This window comes from Triticum aestivum, chromosome 3B, assembly GCF_018294505.1.
Source record: "Triticum aestivum cultivar Chinese Spring chromosome 3B, IWGSC CS RefSeq v2.1, whole genome shotgun sequence".
In the NCBI taxonomy this organism is placed as follows: domain Eukaryota; kingdom Viridiplantae; phylum Streptophyta; class Magnoliopsida; order Poales; family Poaceae; genus Triticum; species Triticum aestivum.
In genome coordinates this window covers 110,021,404-110,039,351 of record NC_057801.1, presented here as the reverse complement: position 1 = coordinate 110,039,351, position 17,948 = coordinate 110,021,404, and positions in this window count along the sequence as shown.

Here is a 17,948-nt window from a genome sequence, read left to right as displayed (position 1 = left end):
TGGACTTTTTGTGCGGTTCCACTAAAATCAAGCATCCCTGTTTGCATAGATATTGAAAGTGTGATTACTATAAAAGTGGCACTAGTTGAAGCATAGACTCACAAATATAAGCATTCCAATTTCTTAATGGGAAAAGGTAGCAATACTGTTTCTAACCATCTGTTTGAAGGAATAAATAAGGCAATAGAGGGTGATGTCAGGAAGGCATACATAGATTTTTCTGAAAAATTGAGCCATTCCTCACATTTCCTCTTCTTGTAAGCATATTTTGTGCGGCTTAACTAAAATAAAATGTCATCACCGCGTTGACAATTTAGTGACACTGTACAAAAGGAAATGACTTAACATTACAGCATGATGTCAGGTATGTAGTCCACAGGCATTAGAGACAAACATATAGACCTCCTCCGATAATATAATGAACATTAATTTTAACAAAGGTGTGACTAGCTTTACCGGTATAATTTGAGTGAACTCTACACCCTCTCTTCCTTAATATAAGACGTTTTCACAGTTCAATTTAAAGTACCCATACGTCTAGTATTTAGAAAAACAGGTAGTAGTTTTCTTGAGAACATACCTGGGGAAGCTTGCCACACTTTATATATGTCCATACGCTAATGCAACACCATTCGAATAGTACAAATATACACTAATCCAGTGGCTAGTGCAATAGTAGAGTAGTTATTTTATTACATGGTACAGTACAATGGTTTTACTGAACAGATTTCCATAAGCTCTAGCACTGGAAGATTTCTATAAGAATTAAGAATACAAAATGTAAAGGTAACAAGTTTCAGCATTGGTATACTAGTTGTGCAAGAGCATTAAACCAAATACAAAAGTCTGAAGGTAACTAGCATTATTAACTAATGACAGTATAAAAAAATTGCAAACCATGTACCTTGAATGTAAATATCATTTCGAACTCGAGGGGACCTAAAAATTGCTATCCTAATCTTGATATCGGTCAAACATAAAAACTTGATTGAACAAATCAAGTGAACAGCCGGAGGAGGAGGTTCCCACTCTTGACCTTTCCTCTTGACACTGTACAAAAAAAATTGACTTATCTCATGAAAGTGAGGTATGTAATCTATAAGCATTAACAGTGCAAAAATCTGAAGGTAGTAACAAGATTCATTGGTGGTATACTGGCTATGCAACAACATTAGAATGCCTCAGTTGAAAAATCTTTAATACGTCCACAATCAATGGCTAACCCTGAAATAATCCATTGACATTAAATGGCATGCTTAAATTTATCGGTGGCACTAGACTGAGTGCGGCATTAGTTAAATGTGGCATCACTTTAGCAGTAGCATTGCTTGACTTGACCGCTGGTGTTATACTAACAGCAAAAAAGTGGCAATAAGAGCATGGGAGGCCCATTTGGGCAGTGGACACAGTAGTACGATGTACCTCCACGGACGCATAGAGTGCTGATGGAGGTATGGTTGCCCAGAGCAACAAATATCCAGGCAGCATATGTGGATTACGTCCCATTTTTGTTCTCTTTAGCCACCCTTTTCCTATGTGAGGACAACAAACCGATCGACCTGGTCATTCCGTATTGTGTTGTCATGCCTTTCTACCCTTCTTCAACCAAGAGACACGAGACTCGTTCCTTAGCAACTGATTTCCCCTTTTCAACATAGATGCGGATTCGATGCCTACTCTCTTGGACAGTACAGTCTCCCTTCCTTTCCTTATTCAACCCAGACATGGATTAGTCTACATGAAGTAGGGTTTCCCTTAATAATACAAATTATGGTTTTTGTCTACGTGACCAGCAGAATAGAGGATAGCAAATTGGGAAGATGGTGGAGTGGAAAAAGATCCACATGCAGCGATGTGGCAGATGGGGCAATAGAACAAGGATATGATTCGAAAAGAGGTAGCATACTTGAGGGTCAGCGGGAAGTGGCTTCGCTCGTGGTCGTCATCCTCCGCACACACTACGACAGCGAGCTTGGGGATGGAGGCCATCCCGTGCGAGCGCTAGGTCTGAGAGGACGACCTTGTCGTCAGTGTGTGACCTCGCTCGCTGATGACGAGTGCGTCAACGTTGCACGTCCTTTTCTTCCCCGGAGGATTTGTGACCATCGGTGAGGAGGGAGAGAGAGGCCGTATTTTTAGATCTGGAGAGAGGGTGATAGTGTGAGAAGCAAGTGGGCCATCTTTAGCAAGAAAGCGCTGAAGCTCTAGCCTATATATCTTTTTTATACTACTCTAAATGATGCGCCGCTGCAAGAGCCACCTATATTAATTAACCATGCTCTAAAAAGGTGGACCAGCTTTGGCTATAGTATACTACATTGTACTAGTTTAGTAGGTGACCTTGCGCTTGGCTCTTCTCCTCTTCCGGAAGTCGAACAATAATGATGGTACTACAGTAGTACTTCTGGCAATCTGACACCAAATGAACTGCCGCACGTCCACCGCTTGTAAGCAAAAGTTTCTCCTCATGCTGTGAGCCACCGCGCACGCGTTGGCGAGGGAGAGGGCGTAGTAAGCAAGCTTCTCATCAAGCTGACGGGACACATCAAATTTATTTAGTACTCTCTTCAAAAAGGGTCGACCATGTCCATGGCTACCATCCCGTGCTCTGTCATTGAGTACGTGAACTATTCACATGCCATCGAGGAGAAAAAATATTGTGTAGTACTAGGTGCCATCGAAGTGCATGACTCACTTACGCACTGCATATCTCCATTTTCTTGCATGACACATCCACCTTGATGCTAGATGTCCCGTGTGTCGGCAAAAGGATGAACAAAGCTCATGTCTTAAACGAAGAGTGGGAGAACATAGATTCCCGACGACCGAGAAGGAGCAACAAACCTCGTGGTGGAGCGTCTGCACTCATAATATTTTATATTATTCAATGATATAAAATCAACCAAGTCTCTCCACGTTCCTATACCATTCTATAGTATGAGAATAACATTGAACGTAAGACATTGATTCACTCTATCCAATGGTCATAGTTGGAAAATCCAAACAAAACCAAGCATTGGATCAACTCTTTTAGCACTTAAATTGTTGCCACCTGCCCACCTAGCCCACCTATATATCCGATCACGTGTGATGACCACTGGAGCTATCCACTCAGATTGTATTAAAAAAATAAAGGTCGGTGACTAATGCGGCACCTCGGGCCAACGTTGCCAGATCGCATTTTGCACGAGAAATTATGCACCATGTTTCATTGACATGTGGTCCCGTTCCAACATGTCAGTGAGATGACGGTGAGTCCTTTTGTACAATTTCCAAATGGACGTCTATGTAGGCCGGGGCGCCTCTTTGTGTACCGTGTCAATCGTCCATCGACTCTTCGCCTTTCCCTCTCGGCTTGGAACTGCTGTCGCACGCACTTCCTCCCTCCTCCATTTGCCTTCACCCTTCCTTCTGCCATTGTTCGATCGTCTTCTCCATAGAGGGAACAGTCCGGAAACGACCCTGTTATTCTTGCCCCCATTTGAAAGATGACGTGGTGGAGGAACTCATTGATCGGTGCGACGTCATCACCTCGGCTATCATGTCAGGTTCGTTCAAGACCATTCTCAACTCAACTAATAAAATCATTACAAGGAACCCAAGGGTCCAGGAACAGTTTGATCTCCCCTATCTTCTTCTCCGTGACCCTGCTGACCGGCGTGCGGACGACGGAGGCCTCACCTTATGCAAGTTGATGCCGCTTGATAATGATACGTGTGATGTTAAGATGCCATGCATCGCTTGAGGGTAAGGCTTGGGCAGGTGCAAATGGAGATTGGGTTTTTTATATTGGGTCCAACTGCGAGTGGGAACTTGTGAATGTGTACACTCGTCACCGGGTTCCACTTCCAAAAATCTCAGACTGCCCAAAGGTTGAGGACACCGGTATTCTGCGCACATTCAAATATGATTATGATGACTGTCGTCTATGCAAGATAGCAATTTGTCGAGTTCCCAACCGCTCTAGGGATTGCACGAACTATGAAGTTGTTGCTATCTTCGATAAGCTTGTTGCCGTCCTTACTTCCACACCTCGATGGAAATTGCTCAAAAATCAATTTCTGTACACGGATGAGTACTGTGATGCAATTCAATACAAGGGTCTTGTGTTTGCTGCCACCACTTGTGGCACTATTTTTGCATGGGATTCTTATGCTTTCGGTATGTTTGTCTTCCACTGTGATTATAATTGTTTTGTCCACATGCATGTGGGTTAGCTAGTTTCCGTTTACTAATTAACCTTCTTGTGTTTCCAAGGTCCTGTGAACATTACACCACCTATACTTGGAAAAATTTGTAACCAAGGGGGAGATGACGATGGTGACGATCACGAGCATGACGACGAGCATGACCCATATACTTAGTGGCGCCTGGCAACTCATTCCGATGGATCACCTCTCCTTGTCTCTGTATAGGGCACTGCTGATGATACTAAGGAAGCAGATGTTGTCTTGCATAGTCGCACTATCCGGACCTATTCCAACATCCATTGCAGGGTATTCGGTATGGATACTAGTGTGCTAGCGCCAACACCTTCTCACTGGTACGGTATTGATAGTCTTGAAGGAAAGTCGCTCTTCCTTGGACAAAACTATCCAATGATGGTGAAAGGCCATCCAGCTGCTGTTGACACAACGTTACTACCATTTATGAGAAGCAACTGTATCTATACCTCGGACATTGCTCTGCTTCCCTACCACGGCGTTCACAATATGCGTCCTGACATAGGCCGCTTCAACCTGGATGATCAATCTTGCGTTGGTCTCGAGATTAACAGTAGCTGGCCCTTCCCAAAGAATCACTTCTGGTTCAAAGAAAGCGTTTCCAACGTCTATGAGTGGTTGAGCTGAAGTTCATTTCATTGCTTGTTATTTGTCCTAGAGAAAACTTTAGTATTTATAATGTATCCTCGTTGTCGTTGTGGGTTGATGACCTGTTGTGTGTAATAAAATGATATGCATGTGATAAACTTATTAAATTTATGAATGGCTTTCGATTCGCTTCTCTGAGTGGGTGCTACGACGAGGCAAAAAATATATTTTCCGAATACATAATTGTACGTGCATGGCAACAGGTTATCAGATGAGGCCAATCAACAATAGTACTACTATTTGTACTAGCTTCACATGCTTCACGCGTCGGGCGGGTGCTTTTATTGTAGCTGTGAATCCCATCATCCTAGGTCTTCTGGATGAGTCCAGTAGAAATTGCATTATGATGTTTCGGTTCAAACTTTCAAAGCTTCTGCATTATCTCTATGTCTATGTATATGTAATACAACAAGTTTTAAACTTGAGACTAGCCACCCACCCTCACAAAGAACATTTTTTAACCTAGCATAGACTCTAGGAAATTTGGCCATAGTGTGAGGTGGCCCATGTGTTAATGTGTTCGATGTATGTAACCAGCACCTCGAATCCTCGATACTATATAGTAGGGTGGCATGGGCCAGAACAAGCATTCACGTCTAGGAGTACGACACACACCACCAGCACGACTTCCATCCGACACCATATTTCTTGGAGTCCGTGCTACAACCATCTCTTCAACCTCGTCATTTCTTAGCCAACGCACGATGAGCAGGGTGGGGGTTTGTCGATAGTTGGTTTGCTTAACTGTGGTCCCACTTGTAAGTGAAAATGCGACACAGCATGCACTCCCCCTTGAGCAGCGTGCCGGACCAACCGTGTGGGGGTGCGACGCGAACACGGCAGGCTTTTCCATGGCGCGACCGATAGATAGGAATAACGATTTTCCCTAGAGTAATGAGAAGTTTGGTTCTGGCGCGGTTCATGCATGGAGTACGCACGAAAATTATGAAGTTGATGCGAAAGGTAAGGTAATTACTAGTAGTACCATATACTACTACATGGATTTGACGGAAAGATAAAGATACATACAGATCCATCAACGACATCCTCACGCCCTAGTGCGCTGGGTCACCAAACGATGTGTGAGGAGCAGCGGTGTTGGCGGCGAGCTCAACGTGCTTATGAACAATTGGACTGCGGTCCAAGAAGGGTAACATCCTATTATCCTCCTCTTGCATGTCGTAGTCCTTGTGGAAGATTTGCGCGTAGACGTGGGTGATTATGTCGATGGTGTCTTGCTGCGCCAGGCGCTGCATGGCGAGCGCGACCTCGAGGTGGACATTCTCCGGTGCGATGGCGGGCAGTCACAGGGCCACCAGTGCATCGAAGAGGTTGTCACCATAGAGGCCATTGAGGGGGTGGGCATCGCAGAGCCTGGGCACGTGGGCTGGAGGCATACATCAAGGTCGTCCCCGAGCTTCTTGACGACGATGAACTTGTCGAGGAAGCCGACGAGGACCTCGTCGAACAAGGAGATGAAGCTGTCATCCAAGCGGCCCCTCGCCCTGGCGGCCTCAAGCACTACCTGGAGACATCCCTCGGTGCCGGGCCGTAGGCCGGCGTTGTGGACAATCTGGCACAGCCGGCTGATGCTCGTGCTTATCGCCTCCATGGGTCTAGCTTCTAGTCAACTGTTCTTGCGATTGGAGTGATCCCTCTTGCCCTTGGTTAAGGTGCGTAGGTGTGTAGGATTTCGTACATTGGACTGGCGGGGAGCCTTTATATGAGAAGTGCAGACTGCGTTGAATTCACGTGCGTGTTGGCCATCTACACCTCGGCCCTCTACTGCACCTGCCTTTGGTTGTATGGCAGGTGGGACAGCCACCCGTTGGGACCACATGTCATACACCCAAAGACAGGTGTAGTAAGTCAATGAAGCTGCATCCCTCTCCGTGCCGGTGTAGTATTGTCATCTCATCGGACCTCTAGTTGGGGCCAAATGAGAGAACTTTGACGTTTCCTAGTTTATTGGTCCCCTTTGCATTTTGCGCCAAGTTTTGACCTTTGATTTAACTAATAAAATGTTAATGCATGTAATGTTGTGTAAGTCACCTTACGAAAACCAAATAATCCCAAAACACTTAGGCACGGTACATTAACTCCCTCCTCGCTTCTTATTTCGTGACATAACAACCAATGAGAGATGTGGGCCGTGCATGCTTTCAATGACTTGAGACTATCAAACATCACATGCCGTGGTTAGTTCATTGCATGTAATCCTATTAATTCGCAAAAATACATTAAGTTCTCTCGCCGATAGGAATAAAACAATACACCATGTGTTTATTTACAAAGGGAGTAGTACATTTTCTGTGACATGCATTACTAGATATTGCTAGTCAAATATAAAATCCAGATGGACGTGGTACTACTACTAAATCCACACGGTGGTGCTAGTACTAGTAGTAGTACTACCAATGTAGTAGCATTGTACTACCCGTTGGTCAAATTATTACGTCAAGCTCCTCATAGTGAAGTGACAAGACCCTACGCCAGAGATGGCACCTGAGTATAGGCACCGTGTTTGGCATACCACAGTCAGCATCACCGTCTATAGTCACTATCATCATGGCTGTAGAGCTAGCCTATTTACAACTAGTCGTGTTCTACATAATTTCCCATTTGTAGATGCCCATGCATTGCACGGAACACTAAGATTGGGGGTGGACGGCACCGGCAGCGGCCATCGCGCCAGATTTTTCCATGGCCTTCTAGATGTGGTAGGGAGGAGATAAGGCTGATTGTGAGAGACAAGAAGTTGTTTATAGATAAGGAATAAGTGCAGGCATCTTTTTGCAAAACTGGAGATGTTTGGTTTGTATGCGTCAAATCTAGAGACGACGGCTATTGGTGAAAGATGGCAGGCACAACATCATCACCAACACAGGACCTCTTCGATTCACAGGATTTTCAAAACGCAAGAATATGACACGACAATATTACAAGTTTCAAAATGATATTACAAATGTTAGGAGTAATGTTGCACCTACGAAGAGGGAATTACTAGGAAGTTTACTTAAGAACTTTCATTACTTTAGGTGGATGCGGCATTATTGTACAAACTAAAATCCACCGCTCTAACAAGTCACTAATGGGCAAATAAATTTTCGAGTCTCTGGCCACTTGATGTTTCAAAAACAAATTCAGCTTCTGCGAAGACTTTGTCATTTAGGCTTAGATGCTTGCGTTGATCAGCACGCCATTCATTGTTGTTGCAGAGAACGCCAAACCTCATTACCTTGAGCACACTCGCCTCCAGAACAAAGAACCTGGCCAATTTAATCTCAGATGTGCTGCCTCGGAAGTCAATCAAATCAATTTCTGTAAGATGGAGATCAAGGCATTCGATGAGATTGTTATAGTGCAGCACATTTTTCACTTTTGGGTCTTTTTTTATCTGCAAAAGAAGAGAACATATTAGAGCAGCTAACTGTATAAGATTGTCGTGTCGTCAAGAGGTACCAATACCATTCGCTCATACGATACGGTTTGCTGGCTACTAATATTTTTTCACTCTCTCTCTTTCTTTCTCTTTCCTCTCATTTACCTAGGAGCACGTGAAGAGCTTGGGTATTTGTTGCCTTCCACTATGTGGCCGATGTCATATTTCTCAAAAGTATACCACATAATATGCATCGATGTCACATCAAAAGATTTTGGCACCGCTCTCGCGATGTGAGAGAGTTGGCACCGCTGTGCACACAGACCCATATGTATAAACAAATCAATCAAACCAACTACACCAGCCTCTCACTCTCCCAAACAAGTGTTTTTTATTGCCTCAGTCCTCTCTCTCTCCCACGCAAGTGTTTTTTCATTGCGTGAGTTAATTTTGCACCGGAGCAAAGTAGGTGATCCAGATTGGGGCACCAGGTGAGCAATGGAGGGGCATCGATGCCGAATGCATCACAAGTGAATTTGGCATGTGTTTTGGCCTACATAGTGGAGGGCCTGCTGGCTGAGCACGAGTGCATCCTTCTGTGCATGTTGTCACGCAGTGGTGAATTGTGCGCGAGTGCGTCCTTCACGCGGAAGAAGTGTGTCCTCAATGTGCGCTCAATTTACTATCGTGCGGGGTGCTACCCCAAGTGGTTTCAACTTTGTTTACTTCATCACTTGTCAGATGGGCCTCTAGTTTACTTATTTTCACCCACAACCACATGGGCCAGCACACGAAGATAGAGAACACGAGCTGACAAGGCAGCAAGTGGACTGGTTGACTGACAAGTAAACAATATACGGAGCTATACGCTGACACAGTGAGCATATAATCCATCGGTATAGAGAGTTCGAGTGAGAGGGGAGGCTTGTGAGAGATAGTAGATAGAGAGAAAGAGCTACTCCCTCTGTTCGATAATGTAGTGCCAACATTTTTTTGAAGTCAAACATTTGAAACTTTAACCAAGTTTATAAAGAAATTACTTATATATACAATATCAAAGATAAATGATAGTATGAAGTAAGTACATGTTGTGATGAATCTAATGATCGTTCCAGATGTAAATATTTTTCTCCACATATACCCTGGTCAAACTTTTCTGAGGTTTGACTTTTCAAAACATCCATATGCTTAGGGACGTGAGAGAGTCCCTAATTAGAGAGAGAGAGAGAGAGTGTGTGAAATAGAAAGAGTGAGTGAAAAAAGTGTGTGTGCTTGTGTGAAAGAGACATGGACAACACACGATAAAAGTAGAGAAAAAGCGTGTGTGTCTTATACAAACATATCACACATGCATCTTCGACAATGGAAGCAAGGTGAGGAGATAGTGTGTGGTTGTTTGTAACCGAGAGAAAGACCCCTAGCACCTGGCCAAGAGGAGTCTGACAAACAAGGGAGAGAGGTCGAGAGAGACGTACGGAGAAAATGCAGACACGGGGAGGAGAGAGTGTATGTTTTTCATAGAGAGATCACCTAGAGATCGTGATGGGATTAAATGGGTGGGATATCGGGTAACAAGGTGTGTGCGCGATAGAAGATACCCCGAGAGATAGCGAGATAGACGAACGGATGGAAGGAGACAATACGTGTGTTCCTGATGGCTAGTGAGAGATAATCATACTTAGGAGGGAGTGCGTGCGCCTATGATGGAGTGAGGGATTATGGTACTTAGGGGGGTGTCTCACATAGAGAGAGAACGAGGGCAGAGTGTGTTGGATGGGTCTATATGTAGCGCGAGTGAGACATGTGTATGTGTGAACCAGAGAGATATAAAGTTTGAGAGAGATAGAGGAGCCCCGATAAGGCTGCGTGGTGCATCATATACCTGAGAGGGGGGAAAGAGATATTCCATCCGCTCGATAATGCAGTGCATGTAAATTTTTTAGAAGTCGAACTTTGGAAACTTTGGTCAGGTTTACAAAAATTTATTTATATCTGCAATACCAAAGATACATCATACGAAACTACATCTCATGGTGAATCTAATGGTATATGTTTGCCGTTCTAGCTGTAAATGTTTTTCTCCACATACATGGTCAAACTTTGTGATGTTTGACTTTTCAATAAATCTGTATGCTATGGACTGAAGAGAGTGCCTAAGTCGAGAGATATCAAGTGCGTGTGGAGGAGAATGAGTGAGTGTGCAAAAAGAGTATGTGTGTGAAACAGAAAGTGAAAACAAATGATAAATTAGAGAGAGAGTGTGTGTGTTTTTTCGTTTCTTATGCCAACATATCATGCATGCATCTCCGAGATAGAAAAGCGAGGTGAGGAGATACACGAAGATATCTAGTGCGTGATTGTTTGCAACAGAGAGAGACACCCCTATAGCACATGTCCAATAGAGGTCTGGCCAACAAGGAACAAAGGTCGAGAGGGACACATGGAGAACATGGATGCATGGGGAGGGACAGAGGGTGTGTTTGTGATAGAGAGATCCCCTCGAGATCGTGAGGGGACTATGTGGGTGGGAGATCGACGGAGGTGCGTGCGCGATAGAAAGATGCCCCGAGAGAAATTGAGATAAACCATGCACATGTTTGTGATGGAGACTAAGATTAGCTAGTCATATACATATAGGGGGTATGTGTGTGCCTACAATTGAGTGAGAGACCATCATACTTGGCTAGGCATGAGATTGTGTGTGTGTGTGTGTGTGAGATGGAGAGAGAACAAGGGAGAGAGATAGAGTTTTAGATGGGTCTATCGAGTGTGAGTGAGATATGCATGTGTATGTGTGACCCAGGTAGATGGAGAGTTTGACAGAGGTAAGAACTCCGAGACGACAAAGTGGTGCGTGAGAGAGTTGTGGGCAACGAGCCAAGGAATTTGTGTGCGTACGATGAGTGCACCCAAGATACTTAGCTTGGACTAGAGAATCATACATAGTGTGCGAGAGAGACCTATAGATGGAGAGTGGAGTATATATGCATGCGAACTAGAAAGACCCCACACACACACACACACAAAGAGAGAGAGAGAGAGAGAGAGAGATGGAGAGGGACCAACAAGGTTTGTGTGTTGGATGCATGTGACAGAATTGAAGATTGTCGGCGAGAGAGAGAGAGAGAGAGAGAGAGAGAGAGTAGGAGTCCGGGAGAGGGGGAGGTCACGTTTTATGCATCAAAGACTGGTATAAACCATGTTATGATATAAACTTGCATTCAAATATTTAAATTCGAGAACGTGTTGTCTGCAATCCACACATGAAAGGAGATATGGGTATATCAAACAAGTTCATTAATTTCACTTTCAACATGTTCATGGAGTACTATAATACTGTACAACATGCTACTCGATTGAGATGTTCAATTTTGGATTTAGTTCACTATTTTGACCTGGTGAACGAGCTATTTCATTGAATCTAGATATTTCATTTTGGGTTTGATTCCCGTTTTTGAGCGGGTCAACTATTTGTCATATAGTAAATCGCTAGCAACGAGCATGTAAAAACACATTACTCCCGGGCATCATCTCTCTATCTAAAAAAGAAGTGCCAAGCTAATATTTCAAAATTTGATTCGAATCGACTTGGTAAGGTAGACGTGGATACTCGTTCTCCAAAAATTTGAATGAACCATTAAACACCCTCTTCTCAGTGGAATTCGCCCGAGCAAATATATGGGAGACGTGAAACTACCGGCCTATGTGGGACACACATCAATTGGCCTGTTGTACATCGAGGGTAGGTTCGTAACTTCATCCAAGCGCACCTTCTCGTCAGCCGAAATGACATGTGCCGAATAATTCATAAACCATGGTCAATAAAACACCCTCTCCTCGCCCGAAATAGCTCGCGCCCACTATTTCAAAACACGCTCTCCTCGCCCGAAATCACTCAAGCCCACTATATTTCAAAACACGCCCTCCTCGCCCGAAATCGCACGTGCCCACTATTTGGGGAGAAGCAAAGTTACTCTACTATCCCCGACCCTCAGTACACAGACCCAAGCCGAGAAGCCTAAAGGCAGGGGTAGAACTGTAACACCCCCCCACACACACACACACACATTTCAGACAAATGCGTCCGTAAGGCATGGTTCCACTCCCCTCCCAATTCCCTCCCCATTCATACCTCGTGGGCGCCAAATCACCATATCCCCAGAAGCTCCCTTCTCCCGAGCCGCAAAATCTCAGCCGCTCCTCCATGGTGCCCCCACCGCACCAAATTCACAGTTGCCCTCCTCCCTAATGCCAGAGACGTTGTCCATTTGCCGTCGTGCACTTGGCCGTGTGCCTCTTACTCCGTGCTGCTGGAGCTGCCTCGACGACGGCCGCGTGAACCATACTGGAGCTGATTCACCCCCGCTGTTGTTCACGGCATTGGAGCGGCTCCAACTTCGGATCCGCCCAGAGCCTCGGCGCTGCTTCGCCGTAGCCGTCGACCATCGCGACATCTCTGCTTCCTTGCCGCTGGTCGCCACCGCAACCGCGCCGGCCTCACCGAGTCAGTAGCTGGAGCTGCCTACTTCACCGTGCCACCAAATAGGTCGCACACTCATCTCAAATCACTTTATTTCGGCGTCAGTTGTCTGAATTTTTATTCTGGGCCAATCGATTCCCAATGGGAAGCAGCACCCCTCGAGGCAGCTGAGCTCCTAGGCTGTTGGTTGCCTAGTGTCTAACGTAAGGGTGTGGGGGTGCAAGTTTGCCGAGGAAGCAGCACTTAGATGTCTATCTTAGAGTTCGTGGGTTGAAGGTACTGCCGCCGCCGGATCTGGGTGACGGCGAGTCTCTGTGGATTGGCCCGAGGGCGGCGCAACCACGGCAGTGCGGTGGGGCGGGGAGCGGGGTTTTGGTCGAGGCCACGGATGGCAGAGGTAGGCTGCTCTATCATTGGTCACTGTCTCTTTGGGGAAGATTCCGAACAGTGTGAGCCGGAGGCACAAGACAGCCATCAAGCCATCTGGCGTAGATCGGACAGTACCAAAATAAAATAAAATCATGTGACCCCAATTTAGTCTTCAGTCAACAGACATGTGACCACTCTCGTACCTTGCTATTGATCTCTTAGGGTATTTCTTCAGAGCAAAGATATGTGTCGTTCTTAACATTATGTGTTTTCTGCATCTTCAGCCACACCATCTTCCGACTCACCACAGTTGCTCCAACAAGGGAAGCATACACTAGAAGGGAGCTATCGTCCCCACTCAACAGTTCCCTGCATCGAATGCGTGTGCCCGACATGGACAGCCACAACAATTGCAGGACCATCGACAAGTCAGCACATTATGCTCACTCCTATGGATGGCGGCATTTGTGGCTTTGTTATTCATCTAAGAATGGAAAATAGATTATCGCATTTCACTGTATGTTCATGCTGATCTATTACGGGTCTTGTTCAGGAGTTAACGTTGTTCCATAGTTCAGCTAAGAGACTTGTCCTTTAGGTAACGCTATTCCATAGTTATCATCCATCAGCCAATGCTATCCCACGGGCTGGTGATTATAGTATTATACCACTTCTAGTATTACCTATGTTGTTCTTTAATACTTTTTTGTGCCATCTAGTTAATCTCGAGTACAAACGATACATATTCTGTAGCTTTCATATGTGTTCTCCCTTTAGTTTTTGAGACCTGTTGCTGCTAGTTAACCCAAGTCCTACTATTTATGTCGTCTCCTACAGGCACTCATTACATAAATCTAACTACTAGTTATCTTCCATGCATGTCAGATATAATTGCACACACTGATTTATGCACAAGAACCACACGGCCAACAAACTTGACGTCAATGATACCCAATATGATGGAAAATGTAAAGGCAAAGACTTGGAGAAAGATGATCAATCCTATTCACCTCACAAGGTCCTTGCTCTTACTTGGCCCTTGATATGGGTACAACATGCATATAATATCCTGGAGTGCATCTACTCTGTTGCAATGCCTTGTGCTTAGCCTGCTAATCATGCATGTAAATTTGGCATGCCTTCCTGTTTTTCAGTACCTATTCCATTCATGATAACATGTTTTCAGATTCAAGTATTGTCATTCTACTCTATCCCAATGCCATCTGGTTAGTTTGGACATCATGCTTCTGAATATCTTATGCATTGTTATTCAACATTATGTACTTCATCTGTCTACCATACCATGTTATGTTTTTATATTGAAGTGTTATTCTAGTGGTCTCTTGCAATGCCACCTTAGTTTTCCAATCATACACGCATATGTTGCCTTAGTGTTTTTCTGTATGTATTCTGCTAGCATACAGTTTTACATTCAAGTAGTGTTTTTTACACTGTTGTCCTGCTGTATCACTAGCTCTTACATCATACTCCCTCTCTCTGGATTACATGTCGCAGAAATGGATAAAACTGAATGTATCTAGAACTGAAATGCGCCTAAACCCATCCATTTATTTCCGGATGGGGGGAATACATGTCAATATGTCATGCCTTTCAATTCTTCAGTACCTATTCCATCTCTGTTGTAGCATGTTTTATAATTGAAGCACCATTCTTCTATATAAGGCATGCAAGGGGAAGGCGGCTATGTTAGAATCTGAAGGGTTACAAACCAGTTCTTTGCATAAGATCCAAACGCCAGGAGATAATAAACCAACTCCATTTTTCATAGATACTGCTCCAGCACAGAGAATCCCATCTCCCACTGATAATAAGAAGATTCCAGTGGCCAAAGAACTAGTCCGCTCTAGTCCAGCAAAAGAATGTCAACTCCATTCTAAGAAGCGTGTGCGTATTCTTGCATCATGAAATTTTATAGTATTCTGGTCATATTTTCTACATGTTTCTTACCCATCTCTCTTTTAGAAAAGGTTAAACGATAGAAGACTTCCTCCATTGGGATCGTATTCGAGGAAAATATCTTGCAGGAATTCTTTGTGCTCCAATGCTGATGTAAGTACCTGTTGTATATCACTATATTTTTACATTAGCATGTTTTTGTTAATCGGCATGAATCCAACATTTATCTGATCCAATTGTAGAAAAATGTTAAAGGCGCCAATGTTGATATTTGTAAGGAAAACTGCTTGGTAGTTTTGCATACTGAGCTGCATCAGTGTACTATATCATATCATGCACATTACTGAATTGTAGTGCAGCTCTGGTTGCCTATTCATTCATTGTGTCAATGTTGCTTTCGTATTACCTTACCTGGCTGATGATAGTTGTGCCATATTGTGTTAATTTGGTGCAGGCTAGTTGCCCAAACATTCGTTGCGTCAATGCTGCTTTCCTATTATCTGACTTGGCCAATGATAGCAATGCCTGTCTGTTAATTTGGTGCAGGCTGCTGAAGATAGGAAGATAAACTCTGAAAACAGCAAGGCAACCGCATTGTTTCTTTCCAATAAACCTAGGCCAGGTAATATGGGAATAACTCATGATTAATCTATTCGGTTCCCCTCCTAATTCATGTTATGACACAGTGGTCGAGACACTCTCCACTATCATAATATAAGCCTGCCAAAATCTCCATCTGAATCTGATTAGTTTCCTCTCTCTCGAATGCAACGGGAAAAATGTATGTTTGTGAACCAACTAATGGCTGAAGCAATGATGGAAATAGTGGAGGAATTAGAGGTGCACATTTGTGCGCAACAACAACTGGCCAATGTTTTCAGAGACAGTGTAGCAAAGCAACAAGAACTTGCCCACATGCTTATGGGTGTCATCCGTGCTGAAGTTGCAGATTGTGACGTTGTAGATCGTTAGGTTCTGTTCATTTATTTGCACTGGCATCAATCTTCCATTGCCCAGTGGAGGTAATTTCCTATAATATATGATGGATGTGCAATGTTTTTCTCTATATGTCGTACCTTTGCTTGATCTGTTTTTGTCTTGTGCATAATTGCTTGTCGTAATGGGATCAAATTATCTAATTTGGCCTAAAGACATTTACGAACTTTAGTGGGCCCATTAAGTTAATGGGCCGTTACCAGGCCGAAAGTTAATGGTCGACCCTCTTACCTCCCGGGTCGTAACAGGCCAACATCAAAGCGGGCAACAGATGGGCCCATTTGATTTCATGGGCCGTTAATAGGACGTTACTAAGGTCGGGCTACATATGGCCCAACTATACTGTGGGCCTTTAGCAGGCCAAAAGAGACAAGGGGCTCGTACTGGATCATGAATAGCATGGGCCGCTAAGAGGCCGAAAGTCAGGTCGTACTGTATATGGCCCAACTGTGTTGTGGGCCTGTAGCACGCCAAAAGAGAAACCAGGCTGGTATTGGACCATGAAGAGCATGGGCCGTTAAAAGGCCAAAACTCAGGTCCGACTACAAATGGCCCAACTCATTTATGGGCCGTCAACAGGCTAGAAGACACACCGGGTCGGGAATTGGCCCAACACTTAAATGGGTCGCTAGAAGGACAAAACTCATGTCCGAGTACAAATGGCCCAACTCATTTATAGGCTGTCAATAGGCTGAAAGACATACGGGGCCAGAAATTATCCCAACACTTCAATGGGTCGCTAAAAGGCCGAAAGATGTACATCCTGGAAATTGGCCCATCCCTTGAATGGGCCGTTAATAGGCCAAAATCACATCGGGCCGATATTGAGCCCAAATTTATAGTGGGCTGTTAACGGGCTCGAACTGACGATGGGCTGCAATGGTGTCAAATCTTTAACGGGTCATTGACGAGCCGAATTGGCACATCTCGTATGGGTCGTGGGCTTAAATGGACTTGACATAAGTAGGCCTTATATGGGCCAGCCTACTAATTTTTACTGGGCCGGCCTTTTTCACCAGAATGGGCCACAGTTGGGCCATGCCACGTGTCGACCTATCATAGGCGCCTCCTGTCCAATGAGTGGGTCACATTTGTCCCAACGGTGAGCCAACATGTGTTTCCTCCGGCCAATGAGAGTTTTACACGTGGAAAATACTCATTGGTCAGGGCTGTTAATGGGTTATCGGATCCAAATCCGAACCCGATAGCTTAACAGCGACCCATTACGGTGGATGCCACGTGTCGGTCACCCTTGAAGTGGACACTTTCGTCATGGAAGTGGACACTTTCGTGATGATAATTTTGGTAATGTCATGGAACACTTCTATGTCAGCACAGGTATGACTATCTTGATTCTGTCATAAAATCGTCATGGATGTACATGCATGACAGAAAACGTGACCTACTGTGACAAACACGTATCATCACGGAAGTGTATTTTTTTTGTAGTCCCTTGGAGGTGATTCTTCCCTTTTGCTTCTCCTTTTAGGTGAGTCTTCTCTTCTTTTGTATGGAGACGTACACTCATTGGAGTAGTACCCGGGTCTTCCACAATTGTAACAATTTCGCTCACGACTAGAAGATCTTTTGTCATTATACACTACTAGGGAAAAGGCTAGCAGCAGCTCGGGTTTTAGATGTATCAGTAGCGCGGGGACAGGCGCTACTAATAAGGCGCTACAGCTAACATATAGCAGTAGCGCATGCTCACCGGCGCTACTGCTACACAAGTGTAGCAACAGCGCTGTTTGCGGAAGCTCGCTACTGCTAGTAGCTCTAGCGCGTTTTACCTTGACGCGCTACTTCTACCGCGTCGCTGCTGCTAACTTTTGTACACTCGCTACTACTAATTTAAGTAGGTTTTTTTGTTATTTTTTTGGCATATTTTTTTGTATTTGAACAAGCTTTATAGAAGAATCTTTAGCACATAAAA